The 18,311-nt window shown below is 37.6% G+C and overlaps 1 protein-coding gene across 15 annotated transcripts in view; it reads left to right on the top strand.

The window, feature by feature from the left end:
• The window catches only part of SUGCT (succinyl-CoA:glutarate-CoA transferase), a 789,655-nt gene that overhangs the window by 169,669 nt on the left and 601,675 nt on the right, over window positions 1-18,311 (top strand). The window lies entirely within an intron of this gene.

The raw sequence follows: 18,311 nt of genomic DNA, 5'->3' as shown, positions 1-18,311 counted from the left end.
ATCTCGGTTTTAAGATTTGGGATAATTTTCATTTTTATTCTTTTTGCTTCTTGGTGTTTTTCAAATATTTCTACAATTTAAGTATATTACTTTTTAATAAGAAAATATATTTTTATGAAGCACCTCAGCTATAACTTGCATTCATGCAAAAATGTGAGCACTATATGCTTTAAACTAACAATAACAAGCTTAGTGTTAATTTATCGAGCACCTATTGTGTGTTAAACACTTAATGAACTCTCAGTAACATTGTGCAAGATTTATTATTATTATTATTATTATTTTACGGGGGAGAAACTGATGCTCAGAGAAGTTACATGACTTGCTCAGAGACATGTAACAAATGGCACAGAGCTAGATAGTCCCGACTCAAAAGACCATGGACATTTCTTTTATGCTAATTCTTTTCACTGTTATGAACATTTAGAAAAAAATACCAGAAAAGAAGATTCCATTTGACCATTTGACCAGTTCTCAGCTGTGACTTATCCAGTTTGCATTCTCTCTGTCTCTCTCTTTTTGTTACTTGAACAAGGTTTATTGCTGCAAATCATAACTGCTCAGTAAATGTTGATTGATTACTTTCAGTGACTGCAGAAGTTGAATACAGTACAGGATGAGACAGGAACTCTTTTTTATGCTTTGCATTCAGTGCTTTGATTTGTTATTTGGATTTCTTCTACAGCTGGTGAGCACATAGTAAATGGTGATGCCAGGTGAGTGTAGAGTTGGAAAGGTTACTGCACAAAAGAAAATCAGTAATGAACTTTAAGGAATGCAGCTGTGGAGTCAGATGAAGGCAAAGCATGATTTCCTGTGCACTTCAACTTCCTAAAAGTTATTAAAAAAATAAAGAAAATGAATATTTTGTTTACTCCTGCTAAATGAGCAGGTTTGGGAACTTGCCAAAATATTGCACATTGTTTGAAAATATTACAAAGAAACCTCAGCTATGCACCAGAGATTCGTTAAATTTAATATTTTTAGAAGATGTTTTCAGTCATTAAAGACTGTTGATATTGTTTCCTTAGTATTTTAATTGTCACTGCTCAGAGATAACACTCAGCATTGTGCTGATATTTGAAAAGATTATTTTAAAAAGTCCATTTCATTTCCTGAGGTATAGGAGGAAGAGAATCTTCTGATTTTCTTCTCTCTAATTTAAAAATCATGTTCACAGGAAATTCTTCATAATTGTTTTAAGTAAACAGGAAACAATTATTTGCTTGGGGGTGTGTATATATGTGTGTTAAAAATAGTATAACTTAAGGAGTACAATGTGCTTTGTTTTTTTAATATCAAGATTACACAACACATCCTTCAAATGAAACCTAAGGTTGTGTGTATGTTTTTGATGTGGTCTTACTGGCTTGAGGTTTTTATTTAAAGTTTTGTTTTGGGGTTTTATTTTTCTGAGGCTCTTCCTGTTGTCTTACAAGTCCAGTAATGAAATAATAGTTGAAGAGCTGACAGATTCACACAGAGACAGTCTGTAACGTCATCTGTCAGGTGTCTCTCTTTCTTATTAGTTATCTGGAATTTTGAAGACCGATTGAGGCCATTACAAAATGTACTGCACATCTTAGACCCTACATCTTTGATTAATTAATGTTCACAAAGCACTTTGCAATTGATGAGTAAAACTGGCTGTTGAAATATACTGAATTATTCACTCTTTTTGTATTTTTCTCTTATTTTCACACTAAATGCATTAATCTGATTTTTTAAATTGTGCCATGACTGGTCTTAAGCACTTTTTTCCTTTGAGCTCTTTATACATTATTTACCATTTGAATAGGGATACCCTTCAGAGTTTTGCTTCTTCTGATTTTCCTGGTACATGTATATTTCTCAGCTGGAAAACACCATTCAAGTGTTATCTTAATTCTTAATAGAATTAATTTTTTAAGTCAATGGAAAAATCTGTAAAATTAATTCAGACACATAAACCATACATCTACATAAACCTTTAAAGAGAAACCTAAAGATCACAGAGAATGCTAAGAGAACAGATTATCCCATGAAAAACTCTTATTTACAGGAAAAGTTAGTATATGTCTGAAACACAGGAACAGATGTGACTGTGAGGAACAGGTATACTTTTTTTTTTAAATTAATTAATTAATTTATTTATTTATTTATTTATGGCTGTGTTGGGTCTTCGTTTCTGTGCAAGGGCTTTCTCCAGTTGCGACGAGCGGGGGCCACCCTTCATCGCGGTGCGCGGGCCTCTCACTGTCACGGCCTCTCTTGTTGCGGAGCACAGGCTCCAGACGCGCAGGCTCAGTAGTTGTGGTGCACGGGCCCAGTTGCTCCATGGCATGTGGGATCTTCCCAGACCAGGGCTCAAACCTGTGTCCCCTGCATTGGCAGGCAGATTGTCAACCACTGCGCCACCAGGGAAGCCCAGAAGCAGGTACACTCTTGATCAAATAACTGCAAAGTTTAATGCAAGTAACCTAGATACACTGTGCCTAAGAATTCATAATCTTACGTTCATATTGATTTTTCATAAAAGAAGTCATAGCATACATATATATACACAGAGGGCTATTAGTTTGCAAGAGCCGACTCTAAGAATCAAGATTTATATACTGTGTATAAAAAACATATCATGTGGTTTCATTGTATGTCATAGCAATAATTATTACTAAACCATTTCAGAGAATTCATAGGTGAAAATTACTACCAGTGAAGTCCAAAGGAGTAAAACTATGATAGTATAAATTCCTAGATGATAGGATTTAAAATTAAATTAGGAAGCTACATTTTTTTTTCCTTCTTATACTTTGTATGGAGAAGTTGAAGATTCTAGAAATATAAGTTTTCCACTTTGCTGTAATAGAATGATTTATATCAATTTTAGATCAGTGAAAAGTAACCCTAAAGCTTTATAGATTTTTATCCCTGAAGAGCATTATGATATTTAAAAATTACTTTTAAGTTAATAATACCCTCATAATTTGAGGACACTCATTTTTGACATGTGAGAATTTTCAGTGGGAGAGTACGTAATCCTAAAGAAGGAATATAATACAAGGAAGTCCTTCAAAATTCAAATTAGGAAGATACTGAGGGCTTCATTCTGTCTATATATGTGTATTTCTGAGTGTCCTTGATATTGGAAGTTGAGTGCAAGTTTATTTTTGTAAGTAACAGCAGAGATAAACAGGTGATTTATCTCCGATTGGCTCATTCTGTTTGTGGCAAATTAATTTTGGAAAGTATTTTCAGGAGTTTTGACAAGATAACTCAGTTTTAATAGGAATGAGTCAATGACAGGAATAATAGAAATCTGTGAGGATGTTTCACATATTCCATAGATAAAAAGTATTTGCAAGTTGAATTATCATAAAGAGTTCATAAAGGTAGGTACAAAATAGCTATATTAATTTTTTCTTTTTATGTCTGCTGTTATTGGCATATATAACTAGGACCCCATCTGTCATCTGGTCAAATACAAAGATGTTCTGGTTAATATTTTTTTCATTTCTTATTTTTTTTGCTGTGAAGTAAGACTTGAAATTCTTAGTGAAGCAACCGAGTTACATGGCACCATACTTAGAGATGCATATAAACCCATAAGGCAAAATATTAATAGTGTGTCAGGCACTTTGTTGGGCAAGTGCTCATATAGGACTGAGAAAAGAGGAATATTAATCTCGCCCATGAGTGAAAGCCACTTTCTGGGATGAAGATGAGGAAAATCAGCAATTATAGTCTGAATTAATATTTGTATGGTGCTTTTTACATGTATTTTCTGATCCAACCTTCAAAATGACCTTGTGAGGTAGGTGTTGTTATCTTCATTTTACAGTTGAGAAAATTGAGGTTCAGAGATATTAATTACCTTAAATCATAGATGAGCAGATAGATTTATCCCCAGTCTTCTGGCTCCATATTCTTTACTTTTTCTTTCCATCAAGTGGAGACAGAGGCAAAGTATTAATCCAAATTGAGGAGATCATCACAATTTTAATGGGAGAAGTAGTACGAGAAAGCCTTAAAGGAAAGGCAAAATCTAGATCTGCAGAACCAGGGATGTCACAAACTGAAAGAGTGGTTCATGGACTGAATTCAGCCTGCAGATGAGTCTGGTGTGACAAGTCCGGTGTTTTTTTAAAAAGTCTGAATTTGAATGGCTTAGTTGAACAAGCGTTTTCTAAACATATGGCTTTTGTTAAATAGATATTTTCTAGTGTACCATTTTAATTCCTTCCTTAAAAAGTTATATTCTTTCGAGTTATTTTCTTAGTGGTTATCCTGGGGACTACAATGAATATTTTAGCTTATAAAAATCTAGTTCATGTTAATAGTAACTTAGTTTCAATATTATACAAAAACTTTGTTTCTACAACTCCATTCTCTCCCCCTTTCTTTTTTGATTCTTTTCCTTTTTTTGTATTTATTTTATTAGGTTTTTGGGGTAGAGGTTTTATGACTCCCTTCTTTCTTTTTACTGTCTTCCCCTGAAATGATATAGAATTATTTACTTTAGTAAATGTCTATTAAATGAGAATGTTGGTTTTAGAAAAATGAGTGTGTAGCCTTTCTTTTCTGGCTTGTAATTAGTTAGTAAGGCCCGTTGCTTACTGTGGTCACACCTAGTTTGTGCTACTGAAACAATGCTATCTGCGTGAAAGATGTATTAGTATCTATTCTCAGTAGGTGGAGTACAGTAGAATGTGTTGAGAAGAGTGAGAGATAGAATCCATTTTCTTTTACCTCTTTAGGTTCATTGAATCCTTTGCTTCTTCAAGAGTCAGTTTGATTTTTATGATAGTATTATGCTGCAGGTCTGTATGCTCCTGAATGTGGCGGGCTGTAATAGTAGTAGTAGTAGTTGTGGTAGTAATAGTAGTAATAGTAGTAGTAATAATAATATTAATAAGAAACTTTTGATAATATGTAAATTGTATTTTTAGCTCACTTTTGCAGGGATATTATAAGAGAGTTGTATTACTTAGGCTTTTTGCCCAAGTCTTATAATACTTTGATCTTTTGTTCACACGGGTAAAATATTAAAATGTGATTATGAAACCTTTACAGTTTTGTTTTTTAAAAGTCCAGTTCTTTTGAAAACCAGCTATAAAGCATTGCCATTTTTGCTTTTGTAAAAAAAGAAAAAAACCCTATATTTGTTGACTGGTTGTTCAGAAAAAAATACAGAATTCAGTAATTTCCAGATCAGTGTGATGAGATTGTTTCTATGTCTTAGGAGACACCCTAGACCCATCCTGGCTACTATGGATGTAATAAAACTTAATACATTCTCACGCACCCTGAAGCCGTGCACCACAGCTAGAGAGAGAAAACCCACATGCCGCAACTAGAGGCAAGCCGCATGCCACAGCGAAAGATCCCGCACACCTCAACGAAGATCCCGCGTGCCACAACTAAGACCCGATGCAGCCAAAACAACCAAAACAAACAAACATTAATAAGGAATATATTGGCAAGTCCATATCATATCATCCCCCCCATCTCTCCCACTGTACTAAAAATCCTAATCATTCAAAATCACAAACAAATGGACACACGAAAATCCCATCAAACCAAATAACTACATAACATCTGGAAAAGTGTCAGTTTTGTTTAAGTAACCAAACAATGAGTGGTCTTTTTTCATGTCAGTCATTTGTGCTTATATGTATTTTATATTTTTTTCATTGGACAGTTATAGTATTTTATTTTATTTTTTAAAAGTTTCGGCTGCGTTTTGGGTCTTCGTTGCCGCACGCGGGCTCTCTCTAGTTGCGGCGAGCGGGGGCTACTCTTAGTTGTGGTGCGTGGGCCTCTCATTGCAGTGGCCTCTCCTGCTGCGGAGCACGGGCTTCAGGTATGCGGGCGTCAGTAGTGGTGGCCCGTGCGCTCAGTAGTTGTGGCTCGCGGACTCTAGAGCGCAGGCTCAGTAGTTGTGGTGCACGGGCTTAGTTGCTCCGTGGCATGTGGGGTCTTCCTGGACCAGGGCTCGAACCCATTTCCCCTGCATTGGCAGGCGGATTGTTAACCACTGCACCACCAGGGAAGCCCTGGCCAGTTATTTCAGAAGGAGTCAATGAACTTAACTTATTCATCCAACCCATCATGCCAAGTGCTGCGGACTATGCAGAACTGGTGTAATTGTAGTTCCTGCCATCGGGGGAGGGGGGTGTGTGTGTGTCTGTATAACTCTAAAAATGTCTTGAGTGTGATAATTAAGACATACAGTAATAATTTTTATTTAATAGTGCTGTTTTTATTTTTCAAAAAACACCTAAATTATTTGAAAAAATAAGCACTGCTCTTTAGTATATTTATTTTCCTATGTCTCTATATAACCTGTTTTAAGAGCATGTGGCTTTTCTGATAGAATGAATATGTTTTTCAGAATCTTGCATGATCCTAGTGACTTTCAGAATTATGTTGTCAGGAATAGAATTTTATTGCTTGTAGGTTTATCCTTCACGTGTTTATACACGTGATTAAAAAAGTGAAAACCTATTTTAAGGTGGAAGTGAGCTTAGCTCATACTGTGTCATCCCTTGAGGGAACATCACTCTCAAGGATTGGGCACTCCACTTTATTGGATAGGAAGAGGTCACGTGTCACTAGTTTCAGTCAGTTTCTCCTTTTTATGGAAAGGAATACCCCCCAAGTGTACAGAAAGGAGCACATGAAAGAAGATAGAAAGCTTTGGCTTTGTGTCTAAGGTCATACCTTTAACTCATAATTATAGTACTAACTATAATGGTTTGTGTGGACTTAGAGAGGTATAAAATGTTACAGCTTGTTAAATCAAATGTATTTGTGTTAATTCAAAAGTATTCATGGGATAAAGAAAAATAAACCAATAAGTTTCAAATGTTTATATCAAGGAAAGCATTTCAGATTTTATTTCCTACTGCTTGGATTAGTTTTATCATTAAGATAAGTTTTAGACTTGCCTTATTCACATTGAAGATTTGCAGTGTTAAAAGATGATGTCATTCCACCTAGAGGGGTGGGATAGGGAGGGTGGGAGGGAGGGAGACACAAGAGGGAAGAGATATGGGGACATATGTATTATACATATTCACTTTGTTACAAAGCAGAAACTGACACACCATTGTAAAGCAATTATAAGCCAATAAAGATGTTTAAAAAAAGATGATGTCATTGATATTTTATTTAGTTAATTCTTAAATCTTTTAAATTTCTGTTTGTTGATTTAAAAAATCAAATATTAAATTGTAGCTGTTTACAAAGAAACATTCTTGTTTTTCCTGCTCATATTAGGGGGCTTACTTTCTACGTCATAAAAAGAATCTCTAAATTGGTATTTTTACCTAACTAATGATCCAAGAAAACACATGGGGTGAGTTGTTTTATAGATAAATTTCTTTTGAATAGAGAAAAAAAGTACAGATAAAAATAAGAAAGAGCTGAAATAAAACAAAAGAGATTTCCCATTTAGAAATAAGTCTATCAGAGGGACTTCCCTGGTGGTTCAGTGGTTAAGACCCCACACTTCCAGTGCAGGGGACATGGGTTCAATCCCTGGTTGGGGAACTAAGATCCCGCATGCCACTCAGCATGGCCAAAAAAAAAGTCTATCAGAGACCATATTCTTTGAACATATAAACTTTGATGAAATGACAAGCTAGGCTCTTTGAAAACTATGTTAACTCTTTGAAGTTGTGACCACCTAGCTTTGTCCCTCATCTTTGGAAAATATTTAAGTGCTGAAACATATGTGATTATATAACTACAAAGAGAACTACTGAAAAAAATGTTTTTGCTTTGTAAAACCTTATATCCTAAAACAGATTACACTCATTCATTCATCTTATTGAATATACAGGGGATGAGTAGGGATAGACTTTAATTAAATAATCATAGAAACAAAAATGATAAGTATGGTAAATTCTGCAAAGTGGAGGTTTATGGTGCTGTATGAGCATTATGTGGAGGGATTTGATGTAGTCCTGGTCATCAGGGAAATTTCTCTGTAGAAGTGATGGTGAGTTGAACTCTGAAGAAAGACTGAAATTTACTAGACAAAGGTAAGGGGAATTGTGTTTCCTCTGCTTGGAATTATCCACATATTTTACACTGTCATATTTTTACATATTGGTAATGGCCTGAGAGATCAGCTGTAGTTCATCTTTTCTTCAGATGAGGAAACTCGAACCCATGGAGTAACCAGCCTGAATTTCATAGCTAGCTTATGAGAAAAACTGAATTAGGGTTTATGATGTATGGATGAGTAATGCTATTTTCGTTAAGCCAGATTCAAGACTTAAGAATAACTGAACAAAAAATGCACTTAACCTTTTATTCATTCCTTTATTCACTCAACTTACAGTTATAAAGCAGCCACTATGTAGAAGGCCCTGTTCTACTTGATGTGGAAGATAAAGAAGTGAATGATGTATGGCCTTTGCCTTTAGGGAGCTTACCATCTAGTTGAAAATATAAAGCAATATCTGAATTTACAGAGTAAAGTTATATCTGTCAACAAAAAAGTACAGATAAAATGTGGGGATTGAGATGAGGAAAGGGTTATGTCCATTTGGAATGAGTTTGTGAAGCCTTCCTGGAGGAAATGATAGTTGAACTGGGCTCAGGTGTGAAAATGAAGGGCATTTGGTGCAAAATATACTGCATGAGCAAAGGCAAGAAAGTTGTCAGGGCATCAGCAGGTATAGTTCTCTTCAGCTGACACTAAAACAGGTGAAGGGAGGGATAGTGGGAAATAAATTTGGGATATGAGTTACAGCTTGATTGTGGATAAAAACTATGGATACAAGAGAGCCGTTATAAAAAGGGGCATAAACTAATAGTAGCTGTCGGTCAATGCTAAGTACATTGGGTAGAAGATAGAGAAAAGTTGAGTATGTAGGTGCTATATGGTGCGCTGGTGATACAAAGATGAATATATGCAACTTAGAGATGGAAGTAAGTGTGGTGTTCAAAACATGGAGAAATCAAGTGTGAGAGTTTCATGCCTAGGTTGGGGGGGTAGCCATTAGTAAAGAGTTTTCAAAGGTTTTGTAGGTAGGTGGGGCTTTAGTTACTGTTGACCTCTGGTCTTGCTTTGTCTCCTTTGACCATAGATTCTCTACAAGTCAATCATGATCCAGCAGTTGACAGCGAAGTCTTACTGAGCCAGGTGCCACCACTGTGCCGTGCTTCCCTTAGCTCACAAGGCTGCTCTGGCACCTTCATTCATTCATTCAACCAAGTTTTATTGAGCACCTACTCTGTGCCAGGCACTGTGCTTAGGTGTTGAGACTAGTGGTAAATGATGGTGAACACTTTTTCTGTCCTCAAGGGTCTTATAGTCTGACAGGGAAGACATGTTAAAAAAGTAATACCTTAAAATAAGGTATGATTAGTATTAATGATAGGGGAAGGGTATTGAGTAGCATGGAAGATAAAGCCAGGATTCTTTTCCATGATCATAGCATTTCAAGGAAATTGAAAATATGTCCTGTCAGTTCATGCTTTGTCACTGCCGGAGTCCTTGATGGCTACTAGGAATAATCAGTATTAGTTCTGAAATGCATACAGTCTCTTCACTGTGTGAGGCGTAAAGAGAGAAGGAGGACTCATGCCTGGGAGCATAGGCTTTGAGTCCAACAGTCCTGGTTGGAATTCTGTCAGTACTTGTTTGCTGGGTGATCCCGTGTAAACTACTTAATGTCACTGCCCTCAGTTTCTTCAATTGTGAAATGAGGAAAATTACATCTGTCTCTTTGGATTGCAGCAAGATTTAAGTGAGAAGAGTATTTAAAGCATAGTGATTTGTATGAAAAGATGCTCAACATCACTAATTATTAGAGAAATGCTGCAAATCAAAACTACAATGAGGTATCACCTCACACCGGTCAAAATGGCCGTCATCAAAAAATCTACAAACAATAAATGCTGGAGAGGGTGTGGAGAAAAGGGACTCCTCATACAGTGTTGGTGGGAATGTAAATTGATACAGCCCCTATGGAAAACAGTATGGAGGTTCCTTAAAAAACTAAAAATAGAACTACCATATGACCCAGCAATCCCACTACTGGGCACATACACAGAGAAAACCATAATTCAAGAAAACACATGTACCCAAATATTCATAGCAGCTCTATTTACAATAGCCAGGACATGGAAGCAACCTAAGTGTCCATCAACAGAGAAATGGATAAAGAAGATGTGGCACATATATACAATGGAATATTACTCAGCCATAAAAAGGAATGAAATTGGGTCACTTGTAGAGACATGGATGGACCTAGAGACTGTCATACAGAGTGAAGTAAGTCAGAAAGAGAAAAGCAAATACTGTATGCTAACGCATATATGTGGAATCTAGAAAAATGGTATAGCTGATCTTATTTGCAAAGCAGAAATAGAGACCTAGACATAGAGAACAAATGTATGGATACCAAGGGGGAAAGGGGTGGGGAGGGAGGAATTGGGAGACGGATTGACACGTATACATTATTGATGCTATGTATAAAATAGACAACTGATGGGAACATACTGCATAGCACAGGGAGCTCTGCCTAATGCACTGCGGTGACCTAAATGGGAGGGAGTCCGAAAGGGAGGGGATCTCTGTATGTGTATGGCTGACTCATTTTGTTGTGCAGTGGAGGCTAACACAACATTGTAAAGCAACCGTACTCCAATAAAAATTTAAAAAAAAAGAAAAGAAAAAAGAATAAAGCATCGTGACTTGTACATAGTGTTCAATGAATGTTATCTTTTAAAAAGGTGTAGTGCTTGTAAGAGAATGGGATTTCACAAGCGTCTTAATCTTCATGTAGGATTTTGACCCCATCTCCACCAATCACTGCCTTAGGCAAGTAATCTGAATTTATTCTGCTTCTCCCAAAAGGGATCATGTTGCCCCTTCTTTCTTTTTAGTAAAGAGGTCTCAAGATTAATTATATCCTGTAATGGTTTTCTTCACTTTCAGAGAAGGTGCTACATAAATGGTGTTTTATTCCTTTCCTCCAACTAATTTTTCTACAAAAGTTGAAAATGCTTCACATCTCTTTCTAATTCTATTTTTTAAAAAATGCATGTGGCTGTTTACTTCACTTTTAATGTGATGTGTGGACATTTCTCATGAAGTAATAATTTGTGTCACTTTATATAGTGTTGCCAAAGTCCTTTCTTGCCAATCTTCTCCTGACATGTAACAATTGTTAGGTGGGATGGATGCATATACAGATGCTTAACCATATTTTATTGATTATAAATAAAATAGCTTAAAAATAAAACTTTAAAAATATAATCACTGCTTCCATTTTCGTAAAAAAGTCAGCGCAAAGAAATATGGATGTTCTCTTAGGGACAGAAGGATGGCTTGGATTTTTCTTCATTGAACTAGGACACAGATGCAGTCTGGAAAGTCACCTTCAGAGCCATTACAGTGCACAATGCAGTGCATCTTCGGGAGTGTGCAGGAGACAGGATGAGCGAGAGCTTATCATGCTTTCAGAAAGTCCCTGACACTGTATTCTTAAAAATGAAATAGCTATGGGTCATATCCGTCTTCTCCTTAAGCTCCGGTGTGTAAGAAATGCCATGTTACTTATTTCTTTCCAGTCAACCTAATTCCAACTCTGAGCTCCGATCCCACCAGCTTGAAGGGAGTTCATTCTCAGTCATGCGGGGACTCCCTCTCTTCCAGAGTTGTGCGGGCGCGATCACGGGGGGTTGCACAGAACAGTGCTCGAGGGCAGTCCTTGGCCTTTTAGTCCAAATCCGTTTCCCCCTTGATGCCCGTTGTTTACCAGTTTCTCTCGACAGAGTGTACTGGCATCTGGTGGAACAGCTTTTGTGGTGCTGTACACTGCAGAGTGTTTTCAGCATCCGTGGCTCTCACTCACTGTGACAGTGAGAGTCACACGGAGTGAATGAAGCCTTCCCCGCCTTTCCAAAGCCCCTTGGTTGAGCCCGTAATGGACCTACTTTTATCTCCCCAGCCAGTCCCTTGGAATCTGATGGTGTTGGGATTATTGTGTGACCCAGTGTGTGGGGACCCAGGTGGACTCAGGTGCTCTGAATGGAGCCATGCTTGTAGGGCCACTTTGCTGTTGTTTCCTATGGAGACCGAACTTCCTTCCTGGAAGTCCGTGAGGGGGAAGCTGTGGGTCCCTTCTCTGGAGGTCCCACAGGCCTCCAGCTCTCCCTTAAGTTGGGGGCAATCTTTTTCTTCCTCTTGCTGCTGTGCCACACCTGTTCCCACCTTTATCCTCCAGTCTCACCCCAAACGCAGTGGCTTCTTTTTGTCTCCATAGCACAAGGCTTTTGGAAAACTCTAGCAAGGAAGGGAGGTTCTCTTCAGGCCCCTTCTGCTTGAGCCTTGCAGCCTGCCTGTGGCAAGGGAGTGCGGAAAGTCTGGCCATCTTCTCAGAAGGTAGGGGTGGAGTATAAGGAGAAATAGAAAATAAGAACTACTCAATGTTGCTTCACTCTTGGGTGATTCAGTAGCAGCAAAATCAAAAAGCTAACTAATATCTCAACAGATTATCGCACCGTGTCCCTAAACATAGATTTTGTATCACATTTCCTTCAAAAACAAATGTTCCTGTCTGACTTCTAAGGTTTGATTTCTTTACCACAGGGAATCGGAGCTCTGTAATTTGGGCAAATAGGACATATGGCTATTGGTAACACAGAGGCAAAGGCAAAGAACAGTTTGACAGGGTTGAGGGTTGTACTGCCTTTTCTCTATTGGGGCTCCTCTACTAAGCAACGGAACCCAGAAAACTATTTGAGCTACTATTTTTTGTCAATTCTCCTGTGGATAGTACTTTCCAGTTTGATAGAAGGAAAGTTAATTCATTCCATGCAGTGGCTGTCGTAGGGCATTAGGTTTTATTTCCCTTACTGAACCATCTGGAGTGGTTAGTGCTAATCCCTGTTTGTCTGGTCCTGTTGTCTTGTGAAATAATCAGAACTGTGATTGACAGGTGGCTTCTCATCTGCTACAGGAGGATGATAATAGTGCCTATCACATGGGGCTGTTAAAGGATTAGAGGAATTAATATATGTAAAGTGCCTAGAACCCTGCTTGCACTCAGTAAGTGTTGTGGAAGGGCATAATATTAATGTGTCCAGGCACCATGCGAGTTACCGTTCTGTAGTGGATATTATTATCCCCATTTCACAGAGGAGAAATCGGAGACTTAAGGAGTTTTTTCATTGCCTAAGGAAACAGCCTGTCAGTGGGTGAGTTGAAATTGGCGGCAGGTACAGAAAGTAGTACCCTCTTCCTAGATGTGGTGGAGAAAGGGGTTTGGGCGTATCTAATTGTAAAAGCCTCCGTTGGTATTGTGCCGAGTTTCGTCCCCTACATGCCTGCACACTGCTTTCTACTGAAAGTAGAAAAACGAAGTAGAAATCTAATAAAAATTACCACAATATTAAGACTGAAATAAAAATGAATCTGGTTGTTTGCCGAGTACAGAGTCCACACCTGGAATATATTTGTTGGGTCCTCCTTACACACTCCTGAAAAATATACTGTAATTACAGGCATTATTTAATGAAGCAGGCAGGTGGGCACTGTGGTAATAGATTGCATTTTATTTTCCTTAGCGTAATGAACAGGCTTAAGATATAATGGAAAAAAAAAAAAAGATATAATGAGAAAATTTGGGTTTTGGAATTGAAATCCATTTTAATACAAATCACTGGAAAAACAAAATTCAGAATGTTTTAACATTTTAAAAATTAACAGATGTTCTTGTAGAACATCACATTTTATTTTTTCACATTATCATGCTCTGAAGTAAACTGAAAGCAGGATCTCCTAGTTCACGTGTGGATAATTCATAATAATTTAATAAAAGGGATAATTTCTTCCCCAGAAAGTCATCTATAGTTCTTAGTATGTGTGTTTTTACCAAGTAAGAACTTTAAAAATATGTTTGAGATACTCATTTATTGTGAGAAATACTACTGCTCCCCTATCTTTTCATTGGCAAGTCATTGTCAGACTTTTTTTCTTTTTATTGTTTTATTAAATTATCCAGATAATTTCTTTTTGTAAGGGAGAGATATTTGTGAACACTAAAACGACTAACTTAAGTTGATAAAGATTCCTTTGCAAAAGTAAGACTTTTGAGGAATTACTGAACACACATCATAGTTTTGTGTTCTGATTTTAAAATCAACAAAAAACATTGATAATAACAACTAAAATTCTAATTTATTGGGTTCTTACTTTGTGCCAGTTTATATCTTAAGCATTGTACCTCACTAATTCACTGACAAAGCAGTAAACTGAATATTTTACACACAAAGGAAATGAGGTATTAAAGATGTTATATGATTTTTTTTTAGGTAAGAATCTTGGCAAATGTTGGAGCACTGGTTTGAATCCAGATCTCTATCATTAGCAGGTTCTCTTAGCTACTGCATTATGATATGAATAATATAGAAATGCACAGGCTATTGTGGACATACAGAGGTGGACACAACCAAACCTGGGAGACTTGAGTCTTAAAGTATATGAATCAGCTAAAGGTGTTTGTGGAAGGGGTAGGGGGAGTAGTGGGGGAGAAGAAAGGAATTTCAGGTAGAGGGTTCTGCAAATAGGGGATCCTATTGCTGTTAATTGCAGTGTACTAAGAGTATTAAGTGAGACAGGGGATGATGCCAGAGAGGTAAGGTCCAAATTTTTGGGAATATATGTTGAGGAGCTTAAGCATGATATTATAAGATAGAGAGACACTGACAGGTCTCAGGCATTTAACTGACATAGTTTGTGTTGCAGATAAATCCCTCTAGAATGGGTAAGGAGATGCTTCTAGGAGACAAAACTGGTGGTAGGGGGGCCAGTTTCAGTCTTCCATGTGAAAGATGCTGAAGACTTCAGATTAGGTTCATCGTAGTAGGGGACCCATCTGTGTTGTAATTAAGAGATACATTTGCAGAATCTAATGGTGCTTATTAGCTCTGGGTGATGAGGAGATGAAGGAGTAAACAATAAGTACCAGATTTCCAGCCTATATACCTGGGTGGATTGTAGAGTTACCAATCAATACAGAGAAATACAGGAAGAGGGGCAGGCAGAGGATAAAATGAGTTTTGTTTGGGGCGTATTGGGTTTGGTACAGCCAAGTGGTGACAGTCAGTAGAAGTTGACTATATGAATCTGACATTCTGGGCAGGGACTTGAGGTGGAGTCAGGCTTAGGAATCATAAACCTTTATGGTAGGTGCAACTTTTAGAGTGACTGAGATCATGGTACAATTGAGAATAGTGGGCTGCAGGTCGACCACTGGGTTACCTGGGTGAAGAAAGGGGAGCCTACCAAGGAGATAGAACAAGAGTAATCAGAGATATGGTGAGCCAACAGTGTGTGGTATCAGAGACACAGAATTTCAGGAAAATGATAAATGGGTGGCAGTGCTGTAGAGCAGTGTTATGAGATAAAGGTTGAAAAATGTCCACTAAATTAGGCAACGTGGATAACTTGATTTTTGCAAGAAGAGATCTAATAGAATAGTGTTGAGGGAAACTATGACACATTGGGTTTAAAAGTAAGTGTTAGGCTGGGAATTGAGATGGCAAGTAAGGAATTCTGTTTCAAGTGTTTTGGTTGATAAATGGAAAAGATTGAGTAGTAGCTAAAGGTAAATATTTATTTATTTTTTTGTGGAGGGGAGCGAGTAGAATTTAGCAGGTTTCTAGGATGTGGGAAAGGAGGCCACTGAGAGGGAGAGGTTGAAGATACAGGAGAAGGTATGACCAATGTGCAGGTCCCAGATGAGGCCCTAGGGCCAGAGTAAAGAGACATGGACCCGCATGGGTTTATAGGGCCATTCCTTTACAGAAAGAAAGGAATCATGATGGATACACTTGTAGATCACCTATAGGGCACGTGCATTAGACAGTCCAATGACAACACACCTGCTGGTTTCAGCCATCTGGAGGAAGAAGGAAGCAATGACAATTCTTGAAAATAAATGTGGTGAGAGATGAAGAGAGTAGTGAAGGTTCTTACTAGTTTTGAAGTGCTGGAGTTAAGAAGAGCAATAAAAAATCCCCAAAGACTTGTGCTAGGGACTGTATCTTAGTTCGTAGTGGTTGTGCAGGAACAAGCTGTGAATAGTTGAGGACTTGGACCTTAAGCTTTGACTTTGGTGACTTTGTTTATAGATGCTGAGACAGGGGTAGGAAGGGGATATTTCCTTTAGCTCCGTGGTTTTCGAACATGACTGCTCATAGGAATCACTTGGAGAGTTTTAAAAAAATGATGCCAGGGTCACCCTGTGAGCTTCTGGATTGACTGATTTTGTGTGGTAGAAGGTCATAAATATTTTTTAAAGCTCCCAGGTGATTTGACTATGCAGCCAGTGTTAAGAACCACTGCTCTAGACCGGTGGTCAGAAATGGTTCCTGTAAAGGGCCACGTAGGAAATATTTTAGCCTTTTTGGGCTACACAGTCTCTATTACAACTACTCAACTCTGTCATAGCTCAAAAACAGGAGCCATAGATAATACATAAATAGAGCGTGGGTATGTTTCAATAAAACTTTATTTATGGACACTGAAATGTGAATTCTATATAATTTTCACATGTCATGAAATATTATTTTTCTTTTGATTTCCATTAGCTCATGGGTCATATAGGTATAGCCTGCAGTTTGCAGATCCTTCTGAGCGCCTTTGCTGCCCAGAGTGTGGTCCTGAACCAACAACGTTGGTATCACCTCAAAGAGAGTTAGAAATGCAGAATTTTGAGCCTTGAGTGAGTTCTACTGAATCAGAATCTGCATTTTAATAAGATTCTGAAGTAAATTGTATGCAATTTTGAGAATCATTAATCTGCTGTAGCCCATACTATCTCATTCCCACTCAGCTCAGAAAATAGAGAATCCTCTTCATCCCTCCCTGTTGTCTCGGTGACCTTTTAATGAAAGTTAGAGAGCATTTAAGAAGTCTGTGGTAAGAAGCTGTCGTCCAGGTGTTCTGAATCGCTTAACAATTCAGATAGACTGGTTTTAGGGCTTAGAGACACAGGTGGAACTTTGACATTCTGTTATTAAAAGGAAGGTTTAATTTATATTCCAGCACATATACAGAGATCTGTCTTCATACAGACCAGGCAAACTGTGGTTCTTGGCGGCAGGGCCAAACTTTTCTTAAGAAACTCCTTGAATTTAATCAGTAGCCTCTAATGAAGACTTTTTTGAGACTCCAGAGAACTACAACCAAGAACGTGTAAGAGGTCATCTTAGCCTAGCTTTGTGGGAGAACAGTCATGGAAATCGTGGAAGAATATTACATGTCTACAGACTAGCTCATACCCTCCTAATGAACCCATTCCTAAAAGAAGCGACCCCCACCTTCTCTTGCATTGCACAGATTAAAAAAGTGATTTAGCAAAGGCTTGCTTCTCAGACTCAGGTAAGTTGGAAAGAACGTTCAAGTGGGACTCAACGCACTACATTACAACTTGGACATGAGGAAGCCTGTTAACTTTTTTTGAACCTTGCTTTTTTAATCAAAATGAGGATAATGTTTTTTAGACCAATTTTCTTTCCAGAATTATTCTAAAGATTAAAGATATGGGAGTGTGCTCTGAAAAGTACTAATTGATATTCTGATGTAGATGAACTCATGCTATTGTGTGTTCGTAAGAGCTAGACTAAGACTGTGTATTTGTGGGTTGACAAAACAACTGTTAGGACTGTTTACAACAGTCCTCAAGCTGAACTAAAATATTATTCTGTAAGAAAGAAAGAGTTTCCTTTTAGCTTCAGTTATTACACTTCAGCAGGTTTACTTCCCATTTGACTCTGGTAAGAATAAGATTAATAATGGAACTGTAGCAAGTCTAAAATGTTAATTCCCCCAGGATGTGGGAGAAAAACCACATGCACACAAATGTGTTTAATATTGATTTCCCACGTTATTTACTTTGGCTAATTTCCTTTTAAACTCACATATATGTGTAGATTCAGGCACCTGTTGAGGAGAACATTAAATGTTGACTTATTTTATTCATTCATCTTTTTTTATTACCTCATTCCACCTCTTTTGTAAAATACAAGCTATCACTTTGTCCTTTGAGCAGTATTTGGACAAAGAAAGACAAAAAAGATCATAGGCTTTTAAAATTTAATGCTCTCCTTAAATGACCTTAAGGGAATGTTCCCCTTCTGACTTCCTACATTTGCTTTCATCAAGTTTGACCTTGTAGAAATTTTAAAATATGAATAGTAACCTGGTATTAAAAAATAATACACAGCTGGTAGACCTTACCACAAGAGATACTAACGTCATGCCACTTTTAAGAGTTGAAAGCTCTGATGATCGATTACTGAAAGGG

Source organism: Balaenoptera physalus, assembly GCF_965194825.1.
Source record: "Balaenoptera physalus genome assembly, chromosome: 8".
Taxonomy (NCBI): Eukaryota; Metazoa; Chordata; class Mammalia; order Artiodactyla; family Balaenopteridae; genus Balaenoptera; species Balaenoptera physalus.
The sequence above is the reverse complement of the archived record's forward strand: the minus strand, read 5'-3'. Positions and strand labels throughout refer to the sequence as shown.